Source organism: Sus scrofa, chromosome 1 (genome assembly GCF_054392235.1).
Source record: "Sus scrofa isolate SSC_HxYL_T2T_F1_AM1 chromosome 1, Sscrofa_HxYL_maternal_Yorkshire_Landrace_v2.0, whole genome shotgun sequence".
In the NCBI taxonomy this organism is placed as follows: Eukaryota; Metazoa; Chordata; class Mammalia; order Artiodactyla; family Suidae; genus Sus; species Sus scrofa.
Window position 1 is genome coordinate 43735844 of NC_139383.1, and position 26474 is coordinate 43762317.

The 26474-nt window shown below is 38.0% G+C and overlaps 1 protein-coding gene across 7 annotated transcripts in view; it reads right to left on the reverse strand.

The window, feature by feature from the left end:
* The window catches only part of SLC35F1 (solute carrier family 35 member F1), a 476339-nt gene that overhangs the window by 79753 nt on the left and 370112 nt on the right, over positions 1 to 26474 (reverse strand). The window contains exon 1 of one of the 7 annotated variants that reach the window (XM_084958216.1): positions 25024 to 25165. The exons of the other annotated variants lie outside the window; for them this stretch is intronic. The gene's annotated coding sequence lies outside the window, so the exon portion shown is untranslated. Of the gene's footprint in view, positions 1 to 25023; positions 25166 to 26474 lie in introns of those variants that run through there. 7 annotated transcript variants of the gene reach the window in all.

A 26474-nucleotide genomic window follows, 5' to 3' on the forward strand; every position in this document is an offset into this window, starting at 1 on the left:
ACATATTCAAAGTTACATAGATTAGAGTCAAAAGAATGATTTGCTGTCTTGCTGTTCTGCTAAAGAAGTTTGAAAGCAAAACACTAAACAAAATGCTTCCATTTTATTTCATCTGAAGCACCTGAAAACATACAACAGCTTGCTTTGCAAAATTACCCAGGAAGGCAAGAAAGAGCTCTTTTATTTTTGGTTGAGCAAAAAATGCAACCCTTAAAATAACTGCTTAGGGATTTATCTACATGACTCTCATTAACACTGATGTACAACAGGCCATTAAAATTCTTTCCAGAATAATGAAAATATATTCTTTAGAGGCCCTTGTGCCAAAGTGCTCTCTAAACTTCAGGAAACAGGGCTATCCATAAAACCACCAGCGCAATTGGTGGTATGTTAATGTTTTGAAGAAAAAAATTTAATTAACTAGGAGGAGTAATAAAATCTATGGGTGGAAACTTTAAAATTATAATTTGGCATTTAAGTGGGTTCTATTATTATTTTTATTATAAATATGTTCAAATATAAATAAAAAGAACAGAGAAACATAATAAGGTAACCTCTAACCTGACTTAATAAATGTTAAATTTCTGTCATGTTTGCTTCAGAATTTTTTTTTTTGAGAAAGGAAATGTTACAGATGAAACTGAAGCCCGCTTTCTGTTCCTGCCAGATTCCATTCCCTTTACTTCTTCCTCAAATCACCATCTTGATATTGCTGTGTATGCTTCATGTTCATGATTTTGTTATATATTTTCTAAATGAAAGTTAATTGTATGTATTGTACATGTCATTCTTCTAGGGTTCTTTATACTTAGTGTTGTTCTAGAAATGTATCCCTATTTTTTTTTATAATTTTTTTAAATTTTATTTTCCCACTGTACAGCAAGGGGGTCAGGTTATCCTTACATGTATACATTACAATTACATTTTTTCCCCCACCCTTTCTTCTGTTGCAACATGAGTATCTAGACAAAGTTCTCAATGCTATTCAGCAGGATCTCCTTGCAAATCTATTCTAAGTTGTGTCTGATAACCCCAAGCTTCCGATCCCTCCCACTCCCTCCCCCTCCCATCAGGCAGCCACAAGTCTCTTCTCCAAGTCCATGATTTTCTTTTCTGAGGAGATGTTCATTTGTGCTGGATATTAGATTCCAGTTATAAGTGATATCATATGGTATTTGTCTTTGTCTTTCTGGCTCATTTCACTCAGGATGAGATTCTCTAGTTCCATCCATGTTGCTGCAAATGGCATGATGTCATGCTTTTTTATGGCTGAGTAGTATTCCATTGTGTATATATACCACCTCTTCCGAATCCAATCCTCTGTCGATGGACATTTGGGTTGTTTCCATGTCCTGGCTATTGTGAATAGTGCTGCAATGAACATGCGGGTGCATGTGTCTCTTTTAAGTAGAGTTTTGTCCGGATAGATGCCCAAGAGTGGGATTGCGGGGTCATATGGAAGTTCTATGTATAGATTTCTAAGGTATCTCCAAACTGTTCTCCATAGTGGCTGTACCAGTTGACATTCCCACCAACAGTGCAGGAGGGTTCCCTTTTCTCCACACCCCCTCTAGCACTTGTTATTTGTGGATTTCTTAATGATGGCCATTCTGACTGGTGTGAGGTGATATCTCATGGTAGTTTTGATTTGCATTTCTCTTATAATCAGCGATGTTGAGCATTTTTTCATGTGTTTGTTGGCCATCTGTATATCTTCTTTGGAGAAATGTCTATTCAGGTCTTTTGCCCATTTTTCCATTGATTGATTGGTTTTTTTGCTGTTGGGTTGTATAAGTTGTTTATATATTCTAGAGATTAAGCCCTTGTAAGTTGCATCATTTGAAACTATTTTCTCCCATTCTGTAAGTTGTCTTTTTGTTTTCTTTTTGGTTTCCTTTGCTGTGCAAAAGCTTTTCAGTTTGATGAGGTCCCATGGGTTTATTTTTGCTCTAATTTCTATTGCTTTGGGAGACTGACCTGAGAAAATATTCATGAGGTTGATGTCAGAGAGTGTTTGCCTATGTTTTCTTCTAGGAGTTTGATGGTGTCCTGTCATATATTTAAGTCTTTCAGCCATTTGGAGTTTATTTTTGTGCATGGTGTGAGGGTGTGTTCTAGTTTCATTGCTTTGCATGCAGCTGTCCAGGTTTCCCAGCAATGCTTGCTGAATAGACTTTCTTTTTCCCATTTTATGTTCTTGCCTTCCTTGTCAAAGATTAATTGACCATAGGTGTCAGGGTTAATTTCTGGATTCTCTATTCTGTTCCATTGGTCTGTCTGTCTGTTTTGATACCAGTACCACACTGTTTTGATGACTGTGGCTTTGTAGTGTTTCTTGAAGTCTGGGAGAGTTATGCCTCCTGCTTGGTTTTTGTTTCTCAGGATTGCTTTGGCGATACTGGGTCTTTTGTGGTTCCATAAAAATGTTTGGATTGTTTGTTCTAGTTCTGTGAAAAATGTCATGGGTAATTTGATAGGGATTGCATTGAATGTGTAGATTGCTTTGGGTAGTATGGCCATTTTTACAATATTGATTTTCCCAATCCAGGAACATGGAATATCTTTCCATTTCTTTACATCATCTTTGATTTCTTTGATTAAAGTTTTATAGTTCTCGGCATATAGGTCCTTTACCTCCTTGGTCAGGTGTATTCCAAGGTATTTGATTTTGTGAGGTACAATTTTAAAAGGTATCGTATTTTTGTATTCCTTTTCTAATAGTTCATTGCTGGTATACAGAAATGCAACTGACTTCTGAATGTTAATCTTATATCCTGCTACTTTGCTGAATTTATGAATCAGTTCAAGGAGTTTTGGGGTTGAGTCCTTAGGGTTTTCTAGGTATAGTATCATGTCATCTGCTTACAGTGACAGTTTGATCTCTTCTCTTCCTATATGGAGGCCTTTTATTTCTTTTGTTTGTCTAATTGCTGTGGCTAGGACTTCCAAAACTATGTTGAAGAGCAGTGGTGAGAGTGGGCATCCCTGTCTTGCTCCAGATTTGAGTGAGAAGGCTTTCAGTTTTTCCCCATTGAGGATTATATTTGCTGTGGGTTTATCATAAATGGCTTTGATTATATTCAGGAATGTTCCCTCTATACCCACTTTGGCGAGGGTCTTGATCATGAATGGATGTTGGACTTTGTCAAATGCTTTTTCTGCGTCTATTGAGATGATCATATGATTTTTGACTTTTCTTTTGTTAATGTGGTGTATGATGCTGATTGATTTGCGTATGTTGAACCATCCTTGTGAACCTGGGATGAACCCAACCTGGTCATGGTGTATAATTTTTTTGATATGTTGTTGGATTCGGTTGGCTAAGATTTTGTTGAGAATTTTTGCATCTATATTCATCAATGATATTGGGCGATAGTTTTCTTTTTTGGTGGTATCTCTGCCTGGTTTTGGAATGAGGGTGATGGTGGCCTCATAGAATGTCTTTGGGAGTGTTCCTTCTTCTTCAACCTTTTGAAAGAGTTTAAGGAGGATGGGCACCAATTCCTCTTTATATGTTTGATAAAATTCACCTGTGAAGCCATCTGGTCCTGGACTTTTATTTGTAGGGAGTAATTTTATGACCTCAATTTCAGTTCTAGTGATCGGTCTGTTCAGTTGGTCTGTTTCTACTTGATTCAGTTTTGGCAGGCTGTGAGATTCTAGAAAATTGTCCATTTCTTCCAGATTGTCAAATTTGTTGCCGTATAGTTGTTCATAGTATTCTCTTATGGTTTTTTGTATTTCTGCTGTATCCGTTGTGATTTCTCCTTTTTCATTTATAATTTTGGTTATTTGGGTTCTTTCTCTCCTCTTTTTAGTGAGTCTGGCCAGGGGTTTGTCAATTTTGTTCACCTTTTCAAAGAACCAGCTCTTGTTTTTATTAATTTTCTCTATTGTTTTTTGAGTCTCTATTTTATTGATTTCTTCTTTGATCTTTGTAATTTCCTTCCTTCTGCTGACTTTAGGTCTTTTTTGTTCTTTTTTTTCTAATTCGTTTAGGTGGAGGGTTAAGTTGTCAATTTGGGATCTTTCTTCTTTTTTGAGAAAGGCCTGGATTGCTATAAATTTCCCTCTGAGCACTGCTTTTGCAGCATCCCATAGATTTTGAGAGGTTGTGTCTTCATTATCATTTGTTTCAAGGTATTTTTTTAATTTCCTTCTTGATTTCCTCATTGACCCATTGGTTTTTTAGTAGCATGTTGTTTAGTCTCCATGGAGTAGGTTTTTTCTCTTTCCTTTTCCCATGATTGGTTTCTAATTTCATGGCATTGTGGTCAGAGAAGATACTTGAGATAATTTCTATGCTCCTAAATTTATTGAGGTTAGCTTTGTGTCCCAATATGTGGTCGATTCTTGAGAATTTTCCATGAGCATTTGAGAAGAATGTGTATTCTGCTTTTTTTGGATGTAGTGTCCTGAAGATATCAATTAAGTCTAACTTTTCTATTGTTTCCTTTAGGATCTCTGTGGCTTTATTGGTTTTCTGTCTAGAGGATCTGTCCATTGATGTGAGGGGGGTATTAAGGTCTCCTACTATGATTGTATTCTCATCAATAGCTCCCTTTATATCTGTTAATATTTGTTGTATGTATCTGGGTGCTCCTATATTTGGGGCATTTATGTTGATGATAGTAACATCCTCTCCTTGGATGGATCCCTTAATCATTAAGTAGTGTCCTTCTTTGTCTTTCTTTATGTCTTTTGTTTTAAAGTCTATTTTGTCTGATATGAGCGTTGCGACTCCTGCTTTTCTATCATGTCTATTGGCATGAAATATTTTTCCCGTATCCCTATTTTTAATGCAGAGAATTAATGTAATTGATTTTAAGTGATAATAATCATGTTTTATGAATAAGCCAAAATTTATCCAGTCTCCTACTGATAGACATCTAAGTTGTTTCCAATTTTTCTCTGTTAGGAACAGTGCATCAAAGAACATCCCTGTACCTAGGTATCTCTATAATTTGTATAGAGTTTAATTTTGTTTACATTCTTTTTAAAGAACTGTGGAGCAGGGAAGTAGTCACAAATGTGTAAAATATAATTTTATTATTATTATTATTATGAAAGTATAGTTGATTTGCAATGTTTTCTCAAGTTCTGTTGTATAACAAAGTGACCCAATCACACACATTTCCCTGTGCTATACAGTAGGATCCCATTGTCCATCCATTCCAAATATACCAGTTTGCATCCAAAAAACCCCCAAAATGTCCACCTGTCCTACTCTTTCCCCTTTCCCCTTGGGAACCCCAAGTCTGCTCTTCTTGGCCATGAGCTGTTTCTGTTTTTTGTTTGTTCATTTGCTTGTTATTTTTAGATAGGATAATATGCTCCATATTTCATTTCATTTTATTTTTAATTTATTAATTTTTTTTTTTTTTTTTTTTTTTTTTTTTTGCTTTTTAGGGCCAAGCCTGCAGCACATGGAGGTTCCCAGACTAGAGGTCCAATTGGAGCTACAGCAGCCGGCCTACACCACAGCCACAGCAATGCCAGGTCCGAGCTGCATCTGCGACCTACCCCACAGTTCGAGGCAACACTGGATCCCTAACCCACTGAGAGAGGCCAGGAATTGAACCCACAACGTCATGGTTCCTAGTTGCATTTGTTTGCACTGTGCCATAATGGGAACTCCCTGCTCCATATTTTAGATTCTGCAAATAAATGATATCATATGGTATTTGTCTTTTTCTTTTGGCTTACTTCACTTACTATGAGAGTCTCTAGATCCATCCATGTTGCTGCAAATGGCATTAGTTTATATTTTTTATGGCTGAGTAATATTCCATTGTATATATGTACCACAGCTGCTTCACCCATTCATCTTTTGATGGACATTTAGGTTTTTTCCATGTCTTGGCTATTGTGAATAGTGCTGCTATGAACATAGGGATGCATGTATCTTTTTCAATGAGAGTTGTGTCCACATATATGCCCAGCAGCAGAACTGCTGGATCATATGGTGGCTCTGTATTGTTTCCTGAGGTACCTGTTTTTTTTTTTCCCCACTGTTTTTTTTTTTCCCCACTGTTTTCCATAGTGGTGGTACCAATTTACATTCCCACCAACAGCAGAGGAGGGTACCTTTCTCTCCACACCCTCTCCAGCATTTGCTATTTGTTGACTTGTTAATGATGGTCATTCTGACTGGTATGAGGTGGTATCTCATTGTAGTTTTGACTTGCATTTTTCTAATAATTAGCGATATGAGCACTTTTTCATATGCCTGTTGGCCATCCATATGTCTTTTTTAGAGAAATGTCTATTTAGGTCTTCTGCCCATTTTTCAATTGGGTTGTTTGTTTTTTGTTGTTGAGTTGCATGAGTTGTTTGTATATTTTGGAGATTAGGCTCTTGTCTGTTGCATCATTGGCAAAGATTTTCTCCTATTCTGTGGGTTGTCTTCATTTTTTTAATGGTTTCCTTTGCTGTGCAAAAGCTTTTGAGTTTGATTAGGTTCCATTGGTTTACTTGTGTCTTCACTGTCATTATTCTAGGAGGTGGATCAAACAAGATGTTGGTGGGATTTACGTCAAATGGCATTCTGCCTATGTTTTCCTCTAGGAGTTTTATAGTGTCTGGCTTTATATTTAGGTCTTTAATCCATTTTGAGTTTATTTTTGAATATGGTATTAGATAGTGTTCTACATTCTTTTACATGTAGCTTTCCAGTTTTCTCAGCACCATTTACTGAAGATGCTATCTTTCTTCCACTGTGTGTTCTGTCCTCCTTTGTCATAGATTAGTTGACCATAGGTACTTGGGTTTATATCTGGGCTTTCTATCCTGTTCCATTGGTGTATATTTCTGTTTTTGTGCTGGTAGCATATTGTTTTGACGACTATAGCTTTGTAGTATTGTCTAAAGTCAGGGAGCTTGATTCCTCCAGTTTCATTTTTCTTTTTCAATATCGCTTTGGCTATTTGGGGTTTCTTGTTTCCATACAAATTTTAAAATGTTCTGTTCTAGTTCTGTGAAGAATGTCTTTGATAATTTGATAGGGACTGCACTGAATCTGTAGATCACCTTTTACTTCTTCTTTGCCTTGGATAGTATAGTCATTTTGACAATATTGATTCTTCCAATACAAGAGCATGGTATATCTTTCCATCTGTGTTATCTCTGATTTCTTTCATCAACAATTTATAGTTTACAGAGTATAGGTCTTTTGTATATTTAGGTAGGTTTATTCCTAGGTATTTTATTCTTTTTGATGTGATTGTAAAATGGGATGGTTTCTCTGATTTCTCTTTCTGATCTTTCATTATTGGTATATAGAAATGCAATTGATTTCTGTGTATTAATTTTGCAGCCTGCAACTTTCCCAAATTCATTAATGAGTTCTAACAGTTTTCTGGTACTGTCTTTTTCTAAGTATAGTATCATGTCATCTGCAAACAGTGATAGTTTTACTTCTTCTTTTCCAATTTGGATCCCCTTTATTTCTTTTTCTTCTCTGATTGCTGTGGCTAGGACTTCCAAAACTATGTTGAATAAAAGTGGTGAAAGTGGACATCCTGTCTTGTTCCTCATCTTAGTGGGAATGTTTTCAATTTTTCACCATTGAGAATGATGTTAGCTCTGAGTTTTTCATATATGTTTTTATTACGTTGAGGTAGGTTCCCTCTGTCCATACTCTCTGGACAGTTTTTATAAGAAACAGGTGTTGAATTTTGTCAAAAGCCTTTTCTGCATCTATTGAGATGATCATATAGTTTTTATTCTTCAATTTGTTGATGTGATGTATCACATTGATAGATTTGTGGATATTGAAGAATCCATTCATCCCTGGGATAAATCATACTTGATCAAGGTGTATGATCCTTTTAATATATATTTGGATTAGCTTTGCTAGTATTTTGTTGATAAAACATCATTTTAAAAAGTTACTCTAATTTAAACTAACATAGTATGCCAGCAACAATAACTACGGCAATAATTGAGAATAGAGAGGGAAATTATTGACAATGATGATCATGTGATTCCTATCACATTTTACCAAGCATCAACAGAATGATCAATCTAATGTGTTTTTTAATTTTTATAACGAATACTTATATGATACTATGCATCAGGCAGTGTCCGTGTGCTTTACAAATATTAATTAACTTAATCCTTATAGTAACCCTGTATGGTATGTATTTCTAGTAACCTTATTTACAGATGACAAAATTAGGGCCTGGAGGATTTAAGTAACTTGTACAAAATTCACACAGATGAGCCAGGATTTGAACTTATGACAATCTTGCACTAAGCTTCATACTCATTAATACTGCACTATTTTGCCTCACTGATTTGAAGTTATAGCTCTCCTCAGAAGTCTGTCCTCAGGAGTCATTAATTTCTTATTAAAGGAGCTCTCATGACAGGCTTGACCAAACTCGCCTGCAGGGTGCCCCATTGCCAACCCCAGGGATTGCCTGTTACATTGAAGCCGATGTGCATGGCACCCCCGGAGTTGCCAGTGCCCCACAGTGCAGCCCTGTGTCCACTACTGGTTCAGCTCAGGGAGAGAAGCACACATCCCATCACTATCAGCTCGGTATCAAAAAGTTGATATCTCCCTGGCTGATCTAAGTGAATGCCAGAGTTTCCTTTGTGAAATAAGGCTTTAAATCAAATTTATGGCTTAAAATCTAATTATAAGAATTACTGTTACATGCTGTACTACTTGTTGAAGCCTCAGGCTTATTATAACATTGGTCACACATCGGGTGGGGTGAGCGTGGTGGTTAGTGGCAGTTAATAAATGTTGAATGAAGGAAAAGGCAACTTCCATGCAAAGACTGAAACATGGTCCACATTCACGGCAGCAACTGAAACACAGAAGAGCCTTGATTCATAGGACTCTTGTTCACCCCCAGTGGTCGTCTGAGTAGAGAATAAAAGGGTTGAGAGACAGCACACGAGGTGAATTCAACTAAGGGAACAAGAAGCTGCATTATTCTTGGGACTGCATTTTCATTAAGGGCTCTCATGGGAGGTGTGATCCTTCATGGTGCTTTTCTGAAAGAACAGAACTCAGCATGCACTGCACAGAGGGTCTGCAACAAAAGCAAAGCCCCTGCAGAGGGCAAGACCCTTGCTTGAATGGACACCTCCTCAGCTCACAACTGGAAGCCATAATGCCATCTTCCTTTACCAGCACCCCAAGGGAAGAGATTAAATATTTATCAGTGAATTTGAAAAAAGCCATGACTTAGGATGGAATTTTTAATTACTCATCTTTAAAAGCTGAAATTTAGTGTTAGGATATAGAATTCAAAACAATTATCTTTCATCAGAAAAGTGAACAAAATAAATGTACTAATAATAAGGAAATGAAAATATAAATGGTTCACAAAAAAAAGGACTGCAACCAATTGCACTTCATAATGTGAATCTGAGGGTGAGGATGAAATGCAACAAAGACAAATGATGAAGATTAAATTTTGCTTTGTATTGTCTCATTCATTTTTACTATTAGAGCTAGAGAGTGAGATTAAGAAGGGCATAAAAGGCAGTTCTTTAATGTTTTGGCTTAGAAGCAAGCAGACCTGGATTTGGCCCCTGATGTACATTAGTGGTGCTGAGTAACCTGGTTAATGGTGCTGAACCTTGATCTCTCTACCGTAAAATGGGAAAGCAACAACTATTTCATAGGGGCACTGCAGCTTAAAGTGGTATGAGTGTCATATTTAAGCTAATATCTAATGCCACAAGATGGGATAGCAATTGGTGGGGTCCTGGAATCCTTGAATCCTGGAATCCTTGAATCCACTGAGTACTGGCTCACTGTGAGTGAGGGATACTGAGTGGAGGAAGCCCAGGAACATGAACTCTCTTAACTCCTCATTTGGGCTCTGACCACACCTCCTCTACCCCTGTGATTGTGATGGATCACATCATCGCAGCCAGTATATGATGTTTGCCCAGACTAGAGGGAGGCTGAGGATCACAACTTTGACGCCTCTCCCCTGGGCAGATCCTCACTACTTCATCGGGGAGTGGAGGTTGAGTGAACACACCCTTTCCTCCTAAGGCTTGAACTAGAACTGGCTTTGTCCCCGGGGCTCTAGTCCTGCTAGGCCTTTCCAGGGTGGGGGCTTCTGAGGAGGTGTTTCCAAGATCCCTCTTACTACATAGGCTACACATGATGGGCAAGACATAAAAGAGGAAACCACACAGAAGAGTTCAAAGAAATCCAGAAAAGACACCACCTTGGTTCGTGTTTCACTCCCTTCACACCCCTCTCTCTCAAGCTCCCACTTCCTCTGCAAGACTCAGTCCAAATGTTACCTCCCATCTGAAGCTCTCCCCAATTCTCTGCTGCCTCTCAGCACTTGTTTCTCTTTTTTCACATGTCCTCAACTATGCCTAGCACAGTGATTTAGACAAATTAGTTACTCAATGTAAGATCTTGTTATCAACATAAGAGAGATGAAGAACACCTTTAAAATCTATTCAATCATCTGGCTGCTTTTCAAAAATGCCTAATAAGGGTTTGAAAAAAATATCTAAAAGCAATGAAAATGAATCATACTCACATAAGGTTCTGTAGCTGTGACTTTAAGATGAATATAAGAGAAAAGCCATATATATGTAAAAAAGATAGGTTTCCTAACAGTAAATTTTATTTTATTTTTTTCAGTCACATTTTTTGGCATTGATAATTAAAATAAAATATTCTAGTTTTAATTACAAACTCCATTACCTTTCTGACACAAAAACATTTACACGTTACAATGTAAAAATGAAAATCTCAACTTCTCAAGATGTATATTACCATTTTAAACATGAAACAGATCACTTAAATCTTAGAAAACTTTCTGGTTTTTTTTTTTAAGCTGTCATCTTTTATGAAGCTAGGATACATGATTTTATGTGGTACACCTATACTCTACACTCTTTGAAATGTGCAAAATCCCTGTGCTCTTGATGTCTCTGAAGAAGGAAAACACAATTCCTAACATTTTCTTCTTCTAGTAACATAAAAATTGATAGTAAGTCTGCCTAGATTTTATCACAAAGGCAATTACAACAAGTGGACAGCTAAAGAAATTTTCTAAAAGTTCAAGATTGTCTAGAAGCCCATAGCTGAAAACTGTGCACTGACTATTAAACTCTGTTGACCAAAATCTATGTGTTACAGGTTGCCCTACTTATTAATGAAAATAGTGTATGAGCTCTAAATAACTCTTCTATACAACCTCTATTCAGAATTTTAAGGCTAGGTATACATTTAGAGTATCCATTTTATACTCCTGGAAAGAACACCTTATAAAAGAGTCCCCCTACTTGCATGGCAAAACACTCACTATTGATCACTGGAAGAGGAATCATGAAAATCTTACGTTATGCTGTTGCATGATTAAATACAAACTGATACTACTGTCCCATATTTCTAGCTGTAATAGATTCATTTCTTTGTATATGTCCTCCAGCAACCAAAAAGTAACCCATTAAAATCAAGCACGTCTCCTACTCCAAACTCCTGTCCAGTTGATGCCTTTTGTTGAGCAACTAGCCCTTGGAAGACATTTTAAATCTGTTGGCTCTTTTGCAGTTATCTATATATGCAGGCTCTTGTTCTGAAAAGTCTCCCCAAGAGTTCCACTCTTATGATTTAGATAGAGAGTTGGCCAGGCTGGCCTTTCCTCTCAAGCTCCAGGAGATAGCCTTCTCAGAAGAAGACAAGAAGCATGGTTCCCTGTGGAGTTGTGGATGTGGCAACTACGCTTTCTCATTGGCAGGGCACTGGAGCCCTTCAGCTGTGGGCTCTAATCCAGGCTCTCCCATGCTCTGGGAGAATGATGTTGTTGTTCAACTTAGTCTCTCTAAACCTCAATGTTCCTCATCCATAGATTGAAATTACTAGGTGGCCTTGCCTCCCTGAGTGTTGGAGAGGATTACGTGAGATATTTGTAAAATGCTTAACATGGTGCCTCACTAAGAGCTCTTGTTATCTTGATCTTTATCATAGCTGGTCTTTCCTCATGCCAAACTTCCCAGCTGTGTAGTAAAGAATTTAACCTTGCCCCAAAAAGAGTTCTGCCATTTGTCCTGGGGTAACAACATACTTTAGGGTTGTGGCTGATCATGTCAGAAAGACCAATGATGTGATTTAGGCTAGGGGCTTCACGTCACACGCTGACCACAGCTGAGATCACCGAGTTGGGCAATCAATCACGCCTAAGTAAAGGAGCTCCAATAAAAATCCTGAACACAGAGGTTCTAGCAAGTCTCCCTGGTTGGCTATATTTTGTCTGTATTGGGACATACAGATGCTGGGAGAGTAACATGTCTTGTCTCCACTGGGAGAGGACAGTGGAAGCCCGGGACTTAGTGCTTCTCAAGGATTCTGCCCTCTGTGCTTCCTCCCTTGGTTGATTCTAATCTGCTTCCCTGTAATAACTGTAATCATGAATATAATAGCATTTGGTGAGTTCTGTGAGGCTTAGTAAATTTCAGAAACTGACAAGGGTTTGGGGGCTCCTCCTCCACCACCCCTGACCTTGCAGTTGGTGTCAGGAGAGAGGATGGTTTTGCGTGGATTCTAAATTTTCTTGTTTGGCCTAAACTCTCACAGTTGGTATGAGGTAAGGGTAGTGTTGGGATTGTGCCGCTAAACCTTTGCAGTAGGTTTTCCTCAAACTCCACTAAATTTGTCCCTCTCTTTCTCAAGAATTTAAGTACATATTAGGTGCATTTCAGCAAACCAGACCCCAGAACACTCCAGGTCTGAATTCAAATTAAAGCAAACAACTAGTGTCCTTTCCAGGTGATTTGAAACAACGTATGTAATTACTTGCAATCTTGAAAGAGTATAAGTTTGTGCTTTAAACATAAATTTTCTGTCATTATAAAGATATCACTTACAATGGAAAATACTGTTCGCTAGCTCAAAATGGTTAATGATAGGGTGGCTGTGTGTGGGGGTAGATGCTTTGATTTGAAATTATACAAAGCAGTCATAATGAAACGATGTACTAATATAAATCTCTCTATTTTCCTGGAGCGAGCCTGCTGAGAGGAAAATGTATTTGTCCTTTTTAATGACAAGACTATTTTCCTTTTCTTCATCCCATTTTGTGAAAAGTGACCCTATTTGCCTTTTGAAAGTTTCCTGTAATTGGCTCTGATGCCTCCCGACATTAGCAGATGAACCTGTCGGTTTGTGAATTTTGTTTTGAACAAAGAGCTGTGTAGTAGCTAATGACACATGCTGTAAGGGGAAGAGGCCAGAGCAGGCAGCTTCCAGACTCCTGCTACTTGCTGGGCATATTCAAAAGACAACATGACAGAAGGTGCCAGCCTGAACTCTTGAGGGCTGACCTTGAGTTCTGACATGAGAGCATCTGTCATGGTGGACACATAGGTTAGACCCAATGTGAGAAATTAGCAAGAGGAGTGTCAATGGGCCAGAAGCCTGGCCAAGCAGAAAGCTGGCCGGCCTCCTCTCCCTGTCCATGCTCCCATCTCCCATCCAAATGTCAGGCACAGATCTACCAAGGCCACTTCTATTACCTGACATTTACTTTTCATTGAACACCATTTGTCAGGACAAAGCCAGAGGCAACATATATTCACTCTCTCATTTAACTGCCACCCTACACTCTAGGTTAAAAGCGTGGCATCAGAGAGACCTGTGTTAAAGTACCGACTCTGCCACCTAACCGGATGTGTCACCTTGGAAAATTTACTCATTTACAAAATGGGGCAAACACTGGTTACTTGAAAATGTTGCCATACCAATTAAGTGAGAATATATGAAAAGTCTCTGGATTCCAGTAAGTACTTGGTAAATGATAGCTTTGCTATTAACAATGTTAGGAAGAAACTATTTTTCAGGTTTAGAAGTCTAAGCAATTTGGACTTCCTGCTGTGGCACAAAGGGATCAGTGGCATCTTGGAAGCACTGGAACACAGGTTCGATCCCCAACCTGGCACAGTGGGTTAAGGATCTGGCGTTGCTACAGCTGCAGCTTGGGTTGCAGCTGAGGCTCGGATCTGATTCTCTGCCCGGGAGACTCCACATGCCACAGGACAGCCAAAAAGAAAAAAAAAAAGTTTAAGTAATTTGTCCAAGGTCTGTCCTGACTTTTTACTGCAAAGCGTTCAATACTCTAAGAAGGATGCTTTATGTTTACACAGTATATTTAATCAAAAAAATCAGGAGTTCCTGTCGTGGCTCAGGGGTTAGCGAATCTGACTAGGAACCATGAGGTTGTGGGTTTGATCCTGGCCTTGCTCAGTGGGTTAAGAATCCAGTGTTGCCGTGAGCTGTGGTGTAGGTCTCAGATGTGGTTTGGATACTGCATTGCTGTGGCTCTGGCGTGGGCCGGCAGCTATGGTTTCGATTAGACCCCCAGCCTGGGAACCTCCATATGCCGAGGGTGTGGCCCTAGAAAAAGACAAAAAAAAAAAAATCAGAAATGATTTTATTTATATAATCTTAATGAAATGAGGTTCAGTAGAAACAAGGCAGCATTTTCTGAGCAATGCAATAATAGTGTGTAATGTGTACTTTTAGAATACACACACACATACTCATATATTCTAAAATATATTTCCATTTGAACATATTGAGGCATATATTTATGAAATAAAAAGTTTCTATTCTACTAACCTACTGGTAATGAGCTCTGCAGCACTTAGATTATCATTATAAAATATCACCTTAAAATTTCCCGCCGAAAGAAATGATAATCTTGGAGAAGTGGATGATTACAGATCTGGGTCAGGAAATGTAATACAAGTTAAATATGGAATACTTTGTCATACAAAAGAGCAAGGAAGCAATAAAAAACTACTAGGACTCAGAGGCCATTTTGAAGTGCCTTTCATATATAAAGATAACAATTGAAATGGATGGAATGCATCAGATAGGTTTAAATCCACGGGTTCATAAGAATCTAAAAGCAACAGCGATAACAACAACCACAATCAAGAAACTAATTGGTCACTATTGGAAGATATTACTAAACCAACTCATTTTTTTGAAAATTGGTAAATAAAGGAAAAGAATCAAGTTTTTCCCCTGGGATTCTTATATGAACTATACCACTAGGTAACTAAATTGTAGATAAGGGGAGATTGGTCTTTATGGTAACATTCTAGCTAACAAAGAAGAAGTGAGAGAATGAGAATATCAACATTGTATACCCTTTAAAAAATTAATGGATATAGGCCTTGAAGATCAAGTTACTAGTGAAAAGAAAGAGACAGGTTCAGTTCCTTTGCGGCACAGTAGGTTAATGATCCAGTGATGTCACTGCAGCTGTGGCTTGGGTTCAATCCCTGGCCTGGAAACTTCCATATCCCACAGGGGTTTGGCAAAAAGAAAAAAAAAAGAGAAAGAGAAAATCAATAATTATGTTTTATGTGCTTCCTGATTGATGAACAAAATAGTATCTATTAAAACAAAAAGAAACCAAATCTGACCAAGGCTCATTAACTATATACCAATTTAAGAAATATAAAGGTCACAGAAGTATGCATTGAACTATACTCAAAAGATTCAATCAGCAAACTCGGATTGAGAGATAAACTGCAGTCTGGCTACTCAGTTTGGTCTGCTGAATGGCAGTGACAGCAGCAACTGAGAATTTGTCAGAAATGCAGATTCTCAGGCTGATCCCAGGCTACTAACTCAGAATCAGCATTTAATCAAGTGCCCAGGTGATCTGTATGTATTACAGTCTACAAAAAGATTCTTCAACAGATAAACTGCAATAAAAATGAAAAAAGGAAGAAAAATCGGTAGGTTAAAAGAACTTAGGAAAAATATCCACCACTTGCAACATGAAGAACTTACTGCATCCTAACTCAAACTCTCTCTCTCTCTCTCTCTCTCTATATATATATATATATATATATATACATACACACACACACACACACACACACACACACATATGTCCACGAGACTATAGGAAATTTGAACACTGACAGGATATTTGTTATTACTGTTCATTTTAAATGTGATCATGGTTAAGTAACTTTTAAGCTCTTTTAGAAATACATGATGAAACAGAGGTGAACTGATCTTAGATTTAATTTAAAATAATATAGAAAGGGAGGAGCAGTAGGGATTAAGAATAAAATAAGCCTGACCATCCACAGCAATTTGTTGAAGCCGATATATTGGCTCAGAGGTGTTCATTCTACTGTTCTACTTTCCTATATGTTTGAAATTTTTCACAATAAGGAAGTTACATAAAGAAGAGGTTCCATTTGGAGTTCCCGTCGTGGAGCAGTGGTTAACGAATCTGACTAGGAACCATGAGGTTGCAGGTTCGATCCCTGCCCTTGCTCGGTGGGTTAACGATCCGGTGTTGCCATGAGCTGTGGTGTAGGTCGCAGACGCGGCTCGGATCCTGTGTTGCTGTGGCTCCGGCGTAGGCTGGCAGCTACAGCTCCGATTAGACCCCTAGCCTGGGACCCTCCATATGCCGCAGGAGCGGCCCAGGAAATGGCAAAAAGACAAAAAAAAAAAAAGAGAGAGAGGTTCCATTGTACACAGACAGTTTAGCTAGTAAGTCGCATTGACCAGAACATCTGACTATCAACAGTACCAGTGTGTCTGTAGCTCTCTTAAAGCATTTTACTCGTGCAGTCACATTTCTCCTTACATGTCCTTGAGATGCAGGTGGTATTATCCTCTAAGGCAGACAGAGAATGCAGAAGTTTGAATTCTACTTCTTCTGTGTCCTCATTTTCAGTCTTGGAGGTCAAAAAGAACACTTGGCAACTCTTCCAGCAGAGGTTTTGACAGGCACTTAACAGCTAAGCATCTCTCTTGTTCATTTCCCTGCATCCCGTGTTTGTGGCGGTGCCTTGCCCTTGTGCTAATGGCCAAGATGTTCCCTGCCCTTGTGCTTCATTCACAAAGCCTGTCTATGTTTGGAACCCCAAAACCCTCTTAGGGAATCTTTTGGTGCAATGTAGCATCTGTACCAACTGCTGACCTTTGCAAAGCTGCCAGTGGAATAAGGTTTCCTCTCAGGGTCAGCAGCACTGCGTTCAGTTTGGTAGATATGACAAAGGTAGAGCCAGCAGACAGTGACATCTGACACAATTATAAGAGATGGCACCATCTGACTCATTACTACCAAAACCAGGAGAGAAAAAGATGGCTGCAGATAATCTACTGTCCCTCCCAAGCAAAGCCTTCTGCGTCATGTGGCAAACCCGTCTGGAGCCACAGATATGGTTCAAGTACCACAAGTCACACTGCAGGGAGGCTCAGAGTAAGTCACCAGCCTTAACCACAGAGAGAGGCCTAGAATATGTCATTCATCAAGGCTAAAACATTTGGGAAGCAAGAAAACACATCCAAACAGTCTGTAATTCGGTTGTTTGTAAGATTATATAAATGTTTAGTGGGGTTTTTTTTTTTTTGTTTTTTGTTTGTTGCTTTTTAGGGCCACACAGCAGCATGTGGAAGTTCCCAGGCTCAGGGTAGAATCAGAGCTACATCTGCTGGTCTATGCCACAGCCACAGCCACAGCCACATTGCATCTGAGCCACATCTGCGTCCTACACCATAGCTCATGGCAACACCGGATCCTTAACCCACTGAGCAAAGCCAGGGACAGGTTCCTAGTTAGGTTCATTAACCACTGAGCCATGAAGGGAACAACAATGTTTACTTCTTGATGAAAGAAGATTTTGGCCATTTTTCCTCAGCTTTGTCTGGTCTTGTCCTTAACCTGAAGTTGACATCAGAATCACTTGGGGAGCTTTTGAAACTGCTGAATTCTGGGATCCTTCCCCCACATTTTCCTCATTCAGGAGGTCTGGGCTGGGGCTCAGAAATCTGCTTTTGAAAAAGCTTCTGAGAGACTACAATGATGCTTGTCCCTATCTTTTCTTATATTTTTAAAATGTTGCAAGTGTTTATTTTTTCTCTCCTGAAACAGTAGTAAACTTAGGGAAGGCAATGCATCTGTTTTAAACTCCTTTTCCATTATATACATTATCATCTGCTTTACAAATATCTACTGACATTTTATCACAAACAAATCCTGAAACATAGACTATAGAGCTTTTCCATAGAACCTAAAAATTTCTATTTGTATTACCCTCTATTATATTTATACATTACATTTTAGGGCAATTTTAACTTTCCCCAAATTTTATTCATTTATTTATTGTGTGTCAGCTATGACACTAGTGATTCAACTAGTGTGCATTGACAATTGTTCACAAAACCTAAAAATCTAGAGTTCCCATTGTGGTTCAGTGGTAACATGACTAAATCATGACTAGTCATGACTAGTAAACCTGAGTAGTATCCATGAGATGAGGGTTTGATCCCTGGCTTTGCTCAGTGGGATGAGGATCTGGCATTGCTGTGGGCTGTGGTGTAGGTTGCAGACGTGTCTCAGATCCTATGTTGCTATGGCTGTGATGTAGGCTGGCAGCTACAGCTCCAATTAGACCACTAGCCTGGGAATCTCCATACGTTGCATGTGTGGCCCTAAAAAGAAAAAAGAAAATAAACTCCTAAAAATCCAAGTTAAAATTCATAGCCATGTGTACCACTGAGAAAAAAATCAATTTTACCATACAGTAATTTTTTTAAAAACCCACAACAAATACAAATCCTAATGACTCATATCAATTTTTTTTGCTAGAAAAGTGCTTCTGTTTTTGGATGTGTGTCCATCCATTGAATGTAAAGCTCTGAGAATTAAAAGAATAGTGACTCTGAAGGGTGTCTTTCCCTGAGACAGAGCAGATAGCCTGTAAAAGAATGACACTTATGTACTATTGAGTAACAATCCACCAATACTTTTCCAGAACTTGGGGTTAGTTATGAATGGGAGGTTGAACTCGTAGGAAACAAAACTGATTTAGAATTAGCCCAGAAATCACGGGCTATGCAATAGCTTTTAATATGGTGTCCCATTTGCCTGTGGGTTTCTTAGGATATAGAGAAAGAGTAGGAGCTTAAAACTGAATAAAAGAAAACTCTTCAGATTTCCAATTTGTAGTCAAGATAAGAGTTAAGGAGGCATAGGCAAAAATGAGCATTCCTAATGGAAATCTGGAAGACAAGTCAAGCTCTTCTGCCAAGTAGTCCATCAACCTTTTTTGCTCTCTTTGCTTCTTACATCTTGGATCTAATTAAAGACCAAAGTTGGAGTCCTCGTCCCCCACACCTACCAAATCCATTCTATTTGTAGATCTGAACTCAACCGAAACAGAGAGATCTTTTGTGAAGATTATGGTTGAAATCTGAAAGAAGCCTGAATGTTGTGGATATTCACTGGCTGATAAATGAAGGTGCTAATCCTGCTAACCCCTTAGTAGGAGAGTGTCAAAGGATATTTAGAGAACTTCTTTCCACTTGTCTTCTGGGTGTACCATGTCAGTAAGCACGCCTCCTACCTATCATTTTCCTGGGAGGCCCCTGTCATTTTTTTCCTTGATAATAGAAACTCAGAAGCACCAACAGTCTGATGTAATTGAGCCCAAATCTCAAGACTAGCATTCTACTCCAGAATGAAAATTGGACCATCTGTCCAGTCTGTGGACTTGCCGCCCATTCCCTGCCATCTGTCCTACAAGCTCCATCTAGAGCAGGAAAAACTGGGCTCCTCTCTTGTCATCTCAGTGCTGTTCCAAGCACAATCTGGCCTTAGCAAGTAAACAGATAAATAAATAATGCGTTATGAAAGCAACAGAAAGGAAAAATTTCAGGAGAGGTTAATAAACTGACTTGGCAGTATCCTACCAGATTTTAAATTAAGGCACATCATGATGCCACTATTGTATTTTTGAACCTGAGGTCAGGAGAGGAAAAAGCAGAAGAGCAGAGTTTCAGCCAGAAATAAGTCAAATGTTGAGTTCAGATGAGATGATTTTTTTCCCCAATGATTGTTATTTTTTTCTCTGTGTGGTAAGATATACATAACATAAAATTTACCATTTAAATTGTTTTAAGTTTAAAGTTCAGTGGCATTAAGTACATTCACATTGTTGTGCAACCATCACCACCATCCAACTCCAGAACTTTTTTCATCATCCCAGTCTGAAATTCTGACCCATTAAACAATGATTCCCCATTCTCCTCTTTCCCAACCACTGGTAATTGTTGTTCTACTTCCCCTCTCTATGATTTGGACTAGGTACCTCATATAAGTAGAATCATACATTATTTGTTCTTTTCTTTTTAAAAAAAATTTTATTGGAGTATAGGTGACTAGCAATGTTGTATTAGTTTCAGGTGTACAGGAAAGTGAATTAGTTATACATATATATGTGTGCATTCTTTTTCAGATTCTTTTCCCATATAGGTTATTAGAGAGTACTGAGTAGATTTCTCTGTGCTATATAGTAGGTCCTTGTTACTTAACTATATTATATAGAGTAGTGTGTATATGTTAATCCCAACTGCCTAATGCATCCCTCCCCCTGATGTTTCCCCCTTGGTAACCATAGTTTGGTTTTGAAATCTTTGAGTCTGCTTTTTTTGTAAATTAGTTATTATTTTTTATTTGATTCCACATATAAGTGACATCATATATTTGTCTTTGTCTGTCTGACTTATTTCACTTATTATGATAATCTCTAGGTCCATCCATGATACTGCAAATGGCATTAGCTCATTCCTTTTTATGGCTGAGTAATATTCCATTGTATATATGTACCACACCTTTATCCATTCCTCTGTTGAAGGACATTTAAGTTGGTTACATGTCTTAACTATTTTTTTTTTTTTTGGTCTTTTTGCCTTTTCTAGGGCTGCTCCCACGGCATATGGAGGTTCCCAGGCCAGGGGTCGAATCGGAGCTGTAGCCACCAGCCTACACCAGAACCACAACACTGCAGGATCTGAGCTGTGTCTGCAACCTACACCACAGCTCATGGCAACTCCAGATCCTTAACCCACTGAGCAAGGGCAGGGACCGAACTCGCAACCTCAGGTTCCTAGTCAGATTCGTTAACCACTGCGCCATGAGGGGAACTCTGTCTTAACTATTTAAATAGTGCTGCAGTGAACACTGAGGTGCATGTATATTTTTGAATTATGGTTTTCTCCAGATATATGTCAAGGAGTGGGATTGCTAGATCATATAGTAGTTCTACATTTAGTTTTCTGAGGAATCTCCACACTGTTCTCCAGTCATTGCACCAATTCATATTCCCTTTCTCCACACCCTCACCAGCATTTACTGTTTGTAGACTTTTTAATGATGACCACTCTGAGAGGTATGAGGTAATAACTCATTGTAGTTTTGATTTGCATTTCTCTAATAATTACCGATGTTGAGCATCTTCTTGTGTGTTTTTTGGCTATCTGTATGTCTTCTTTGGAGAAATGCCTGTTTAGATCTTCTGCCTATTTTTTAACAGGATTTTTTTTTAATATTGATCTGCAGGAGGTATTTATACATTTTGGAGATCAATCCCTTGTCGGTTGTTTTGTTTGCAAAGATTTACTCCCGTTCTGTGAGTTGTCATTTCATTTTGTTTAGGGTTTCCTTTGCTGTGCAAAAGCTTTAAGTTTAATTAGATCCCATTTATTTATTTTTGTTTTTATTTTCATTACTCTAAGAGGTGGATCAAAAAAGATATTGTTGCAATTTATGTCAAAGAGTATTCTGGTGATGCTTTCCTTTAAGAATTTTATAGTATCTGGTCTAACATTTAGTTCTTTAATCCACTTTGAGTTTATTTTTGTGCATGGTATAAGAGAGTGTTATGATTTCATTACTTTGCGTACGGCTGTCCAGGTTTTCCAGCACCACTCATTGAAGACACTGTCTTCTCCATAGCACATTATTGACTCTTGTCATAGATTAATTGACCATTGATGAACAGGTTTATTTCTGGGCTTTATATCCTGTCCCACTGATCTATATTTCTGGGTTTATTTGTGTGTGTGTGCCATAGCTTTGTAGTATAGTCTGAAGTCAGTGAGACTGATTCCTCCAGTTCTATTTTTCAAGCTTGCTTTGGCTATTTTGGGTCTTTTGTGTTTCCACACAAATTTTAAAATAGTTTGTTCTGTTCTGTGAAAAATGCCATTGATAATTTAATAGATTGCATTGAATCGATAGATTGCTTTGGGTTATATAGTCATTTTGCAATACTGATTTTTCCAATCCAAGAGCATGATATATCTTTCCATCGGTTTGTGTCATCTTTGATTTCCTTCATCAGTGTCTTATAGTTTTTAGAGTACAGTCTTTTGCCTCTTTTGGTAGGTTTATTCATAGGTGTTTTATCTTTTTTGATGTGGTGGTAAATGAGATTATTTCCCTAATTTCTCTTTCTGATCTTTCATTGTTAGTATATAGAAATGCAAGAGAGAGAGTTCCCATGGTGGTGCAGCAGAAACGAACCCAACTAGTATCCACGAGGACATGGGTTGATCCTTGGCCTCACTCAGTTGGTCAAGGATCAGGCATTGCCATGAACTGTGGTGTAGTTCGCAGATGTGGCTCAGATCCCATGTTGCTATGGCTGTGGCATAGGCTGGCAGCTGTAGCTCCGATATGACCCCTAGCCTGGGAACCTTCATGTGCCATGCCACACCCCCCAAAAGAAATGCAAGAGATTCTGTGTATTGATTTTGTATCCTACAACTTTACCAAATTCATAGATAAGCTCTAGCTGTTTTCTGGTAGCATTTTTAGGATTTCTTATGTATAGTGTCATATCATCTGCAAACAGTAACAGTTTCATTACTTCTTTTCCAATTTTAGAATTTTTATTTCTTTTTCTTCTCTGATTGCTGTGGCTAAGACTTCCAAAACTATGTTGAATAAAAGTGATGAGAGTGGGCATCCTTGACTTGTTCCTGATCTTAGCGAAAATGCTTTCAGCTTTTTACTATTGATAATGATGTTAGCTGTGGGTTTTTCATATATGGCCTTTATTATGTTGAGGTAGGTTCCTACTTTGCCCACTTTTTATCAAAAATGTTATTATCAAAAATGGGTGTTGACTTTGTCAAAAAGCTTTTTCTGCATCTATTGAGATGAACATACAGTTTTTACCTTCAGTTTGTTAATGTGATATGTCACACTGAATGATTTGTGGATGTTGAAAAATCCTTGCATACCTGGGATAAATCCCACTTGAGTGTGGTATATGATCCTTTTAATATATTGTTTGATTTGGTTTAATATATTGTGTGACTCAATTATAGTATTTTGATGAGGATTTTTACATCCATGTTTATTAATGATATCAGCCTGTAATTTTTGTTCGTTCATTTGTTTGTATCTTTGTCTGGTTTTGGTATCAGGGTGGTGGCCTCACAATGAGCTTGGAAGCATTCCTTCCTTTACAATTTTCTGGAATAGTTTCAGAAGGACAGGTATTAACACTTTTCTAAATGTTCTATAGAATTTGCCTATTAAGCTGTCTGATCTTGGACTTTTGCTTTTTTGGAAGTTTCAATTTCAGTACTTGCGATTGGTCTATTCACATTACAAATGGAGAAATTACAACTGACATCACAGAAATACAAAGGAACATAAGAGACCACTACAAACAACTATATGCCAACAAAATGGACAACCTAGACGAAATGGACACACTCTTACAAAAGTGTAACCTTCTAAGACCTGAATCAGTAAGAAATATTTGTTCTGTTCTGTTCAGCTTATTTCATTTAGCATAATGTTTTCAAGGTTCATCCATTATTGAAACATGTATCTGAATTTCACTCCTTTATGAGGTTGAGTAACATTTCAATATATGTATATCCCATACTTTATCAATCCATCCGTCAATGGACACTTGGGTTGTTTCTTTTGGACACTATGAATAATTGTGCTATGAACACTTATTATAAGTATATCTTCAAATCTCTGCTTTCAATTCTTTTCACTATATATGTAGCAGTGGAATTGAGGTAATGATCTTTTGTAAGTTCTGGGACTTAGTAAAGCTATGTAATGAATAAAGCTAGTACAGGGAACTCTTTTTTTTTTCCCAATCATTTTGGCCCCTCTTTGCAGTTCTTCACACTGACTCTTCTAAATCACTGGATCCTTGGGCTAGTCAGATGATCACTCAGTTTTAATCACTTTAGAATCTAACTTGATTTGAGAGAAATCTACATGAACGAGGATGAGTATGAGCGTGGGACTTATACATTACTATGTTCGAGTTCTATGGGAAAGTTGTATAGCTTTTTTTTTTATTAAACTGAAGTTCATATATAAAATCATTTCACTCTTTGTAAAATGTGAACCTTTGACAGTCTTGTGAACATCTAAAATAATGACTGTAACAAAGTGATACTCTGTGTTAGTATTTCAAGCTCTTCAAATAAACACAAAAAGGAAATAATTCCTATGCGGTAAGTATATTATTGACAGTTAATGAATAATTATCAATTCTTATGATGTGAACTTTCTTGTAAATAAATTACTATAGAAGCCTCTAACAACTAATTTCAACCATTTCCTGTTTTTACTCCCCCAGCTTAAAACAATTAAAAAGCCCTCTGTTCCCTTTTTTCAACATTTTTTGTGGGTACTTACCTTCTTTACACCCCCATACAATTTTTTAGTAGTAAGAATGATAAAATAAGAATTATAAAGCCTATGGAGATCTAGAATAAAAATCATGTATACCAAATATCCAAAATCTTTAGATTCTTGAAATGAACAGTGTTCATACTCCTATGGAAAGCAAAAAAACAAAAACAAAAACAAAAAAACAACCTATGATATGAAATACACCATATCATCTGTTATCATCTATCAAATAAATTTCACTTTTAAGTGACAAGGAAATTCCATTGATATGTAAATGATGAATCAAGTCCTTGTTTTTAATTCAGAATACACCATACTCACACTGCTAAGATAATCAAGCTTTGCTGTTGCCCATAATAGTTGTCTAATATACTCTGAAATCTAGCAGCTCCTTCTGCTAACAGAGTCATCAAATGCAAGCCAGAAAGTTGGAAAAATATCTAGTAGGATAGGAAGACTATTCTGCATTGAAAGTATTAACTTTGTCACACAAAAATTTGTTATATTAGGCAAATAAATCAAGATACCTCACCTCTCTCAGTCTATCAGGTCTTCATTTCTGCCATTTCCCATTATGGGAGAAGCTTGTCATCCTGGTTCCTATTGTGACAAGAATTCACACTAAAAGACTCATGAGTTCCTCTACCTTCCTGGCCCACCATTGTCTTGGTGCCTCTGTTGCCTAGCAACAAGACCATCTTATCTATGCAGGCAAATAACCTTTAATATGTATTAGATGTAAGCACTTCTTGGTCTTTCTTTCATTTTTGTAAAACTTTCAAAAATACCCTTTTCTCATATGCATTTTAAATTGCATCCTTTTTTTTTTTTAACATATAAGACAGCAAGGAAAAATTCAGTGTGCAGTTTTCTGATCTCTTCTGTTTCATCCACCTCAATAGCTTGCAGTCTGGCCAAATATAGAAATCCCCAAGGCACAGAACACATCTGAATGCCAAAGCACACTACAGCCTCTTTCCAAGCTTTGCAGTGACTCCTACCTCAAAGTCCACTTTTCTTGAGTCAAGGACACCAGTGACCAGACTCCGGAGGAAGGCTAAGGTTTTCCTTTACCTCTTGTTACCAGGAAAAATAGTATAATCAAGCTCCCTGGGAAAGATCTTTGGACACATTTTGTTCACCGCAAAACTGAGGGAGTACCTTTTATATATCGATTTTAAGAAGGAACAAAAACTAAAGAATGAAAGTCATGCATTCGGAAAAAAGATTAAGCACGTTATTGGGTTCTCTGTGTTTCGGCTCCCACCAGTCTTTATACCTCAGTCCTCTTTTCTTTCTCTCCTTCACACACACACACACACACACACACACACACACACACACACACACACACACACACACACACACACACAGCCTGCCCTTTTTTCTGTCTCTTTGCAATTGTTCAGGGATTTTTCCACACTGAACCTGGATGCTCAGGGGAAAGGGAGCACAGATAGTGTGTGATATGGAAAGCCATTATATTAGGTGAGGGAATGAATCCAGAACCATCCTTTAAGGGCAGAGCTCTTGTGAGTCCTTTGCTTCTGCCTTTACCCTCAGAGTCAGTAAGCTACATAAACTGTGGGTTTGAATTCCTTTTGATGCCCTGGAGGATCCATGCACAGATGATGCATTCAATATTCAATTCAAGACTTCAGTCAATTAACACACATTAAGTTTTTACTGAAGGTACATACCTTGCTGGATGGTTTGCCTTATCAGCACCATTCAAATTCCTCTGGTCTCACCTAGAGCCCATACAATTCCCTTTGCTTTCATTGATGATTTGACATTTATAATTAGTTCTGTGAAAAATGGAGACTATATTTTGGATTCCGCCCCTTCTTCCAAAACTCACCCACCATCCCCTTTCTTGTCAGGGCAGAAGTGTGATTATTCAACTTCTGATAGACAGCTTTCATCTTACCATTCTTCATGTTCCTCCCTGCCGCTGTTGGCATCTGCACTAATTTGCATGTT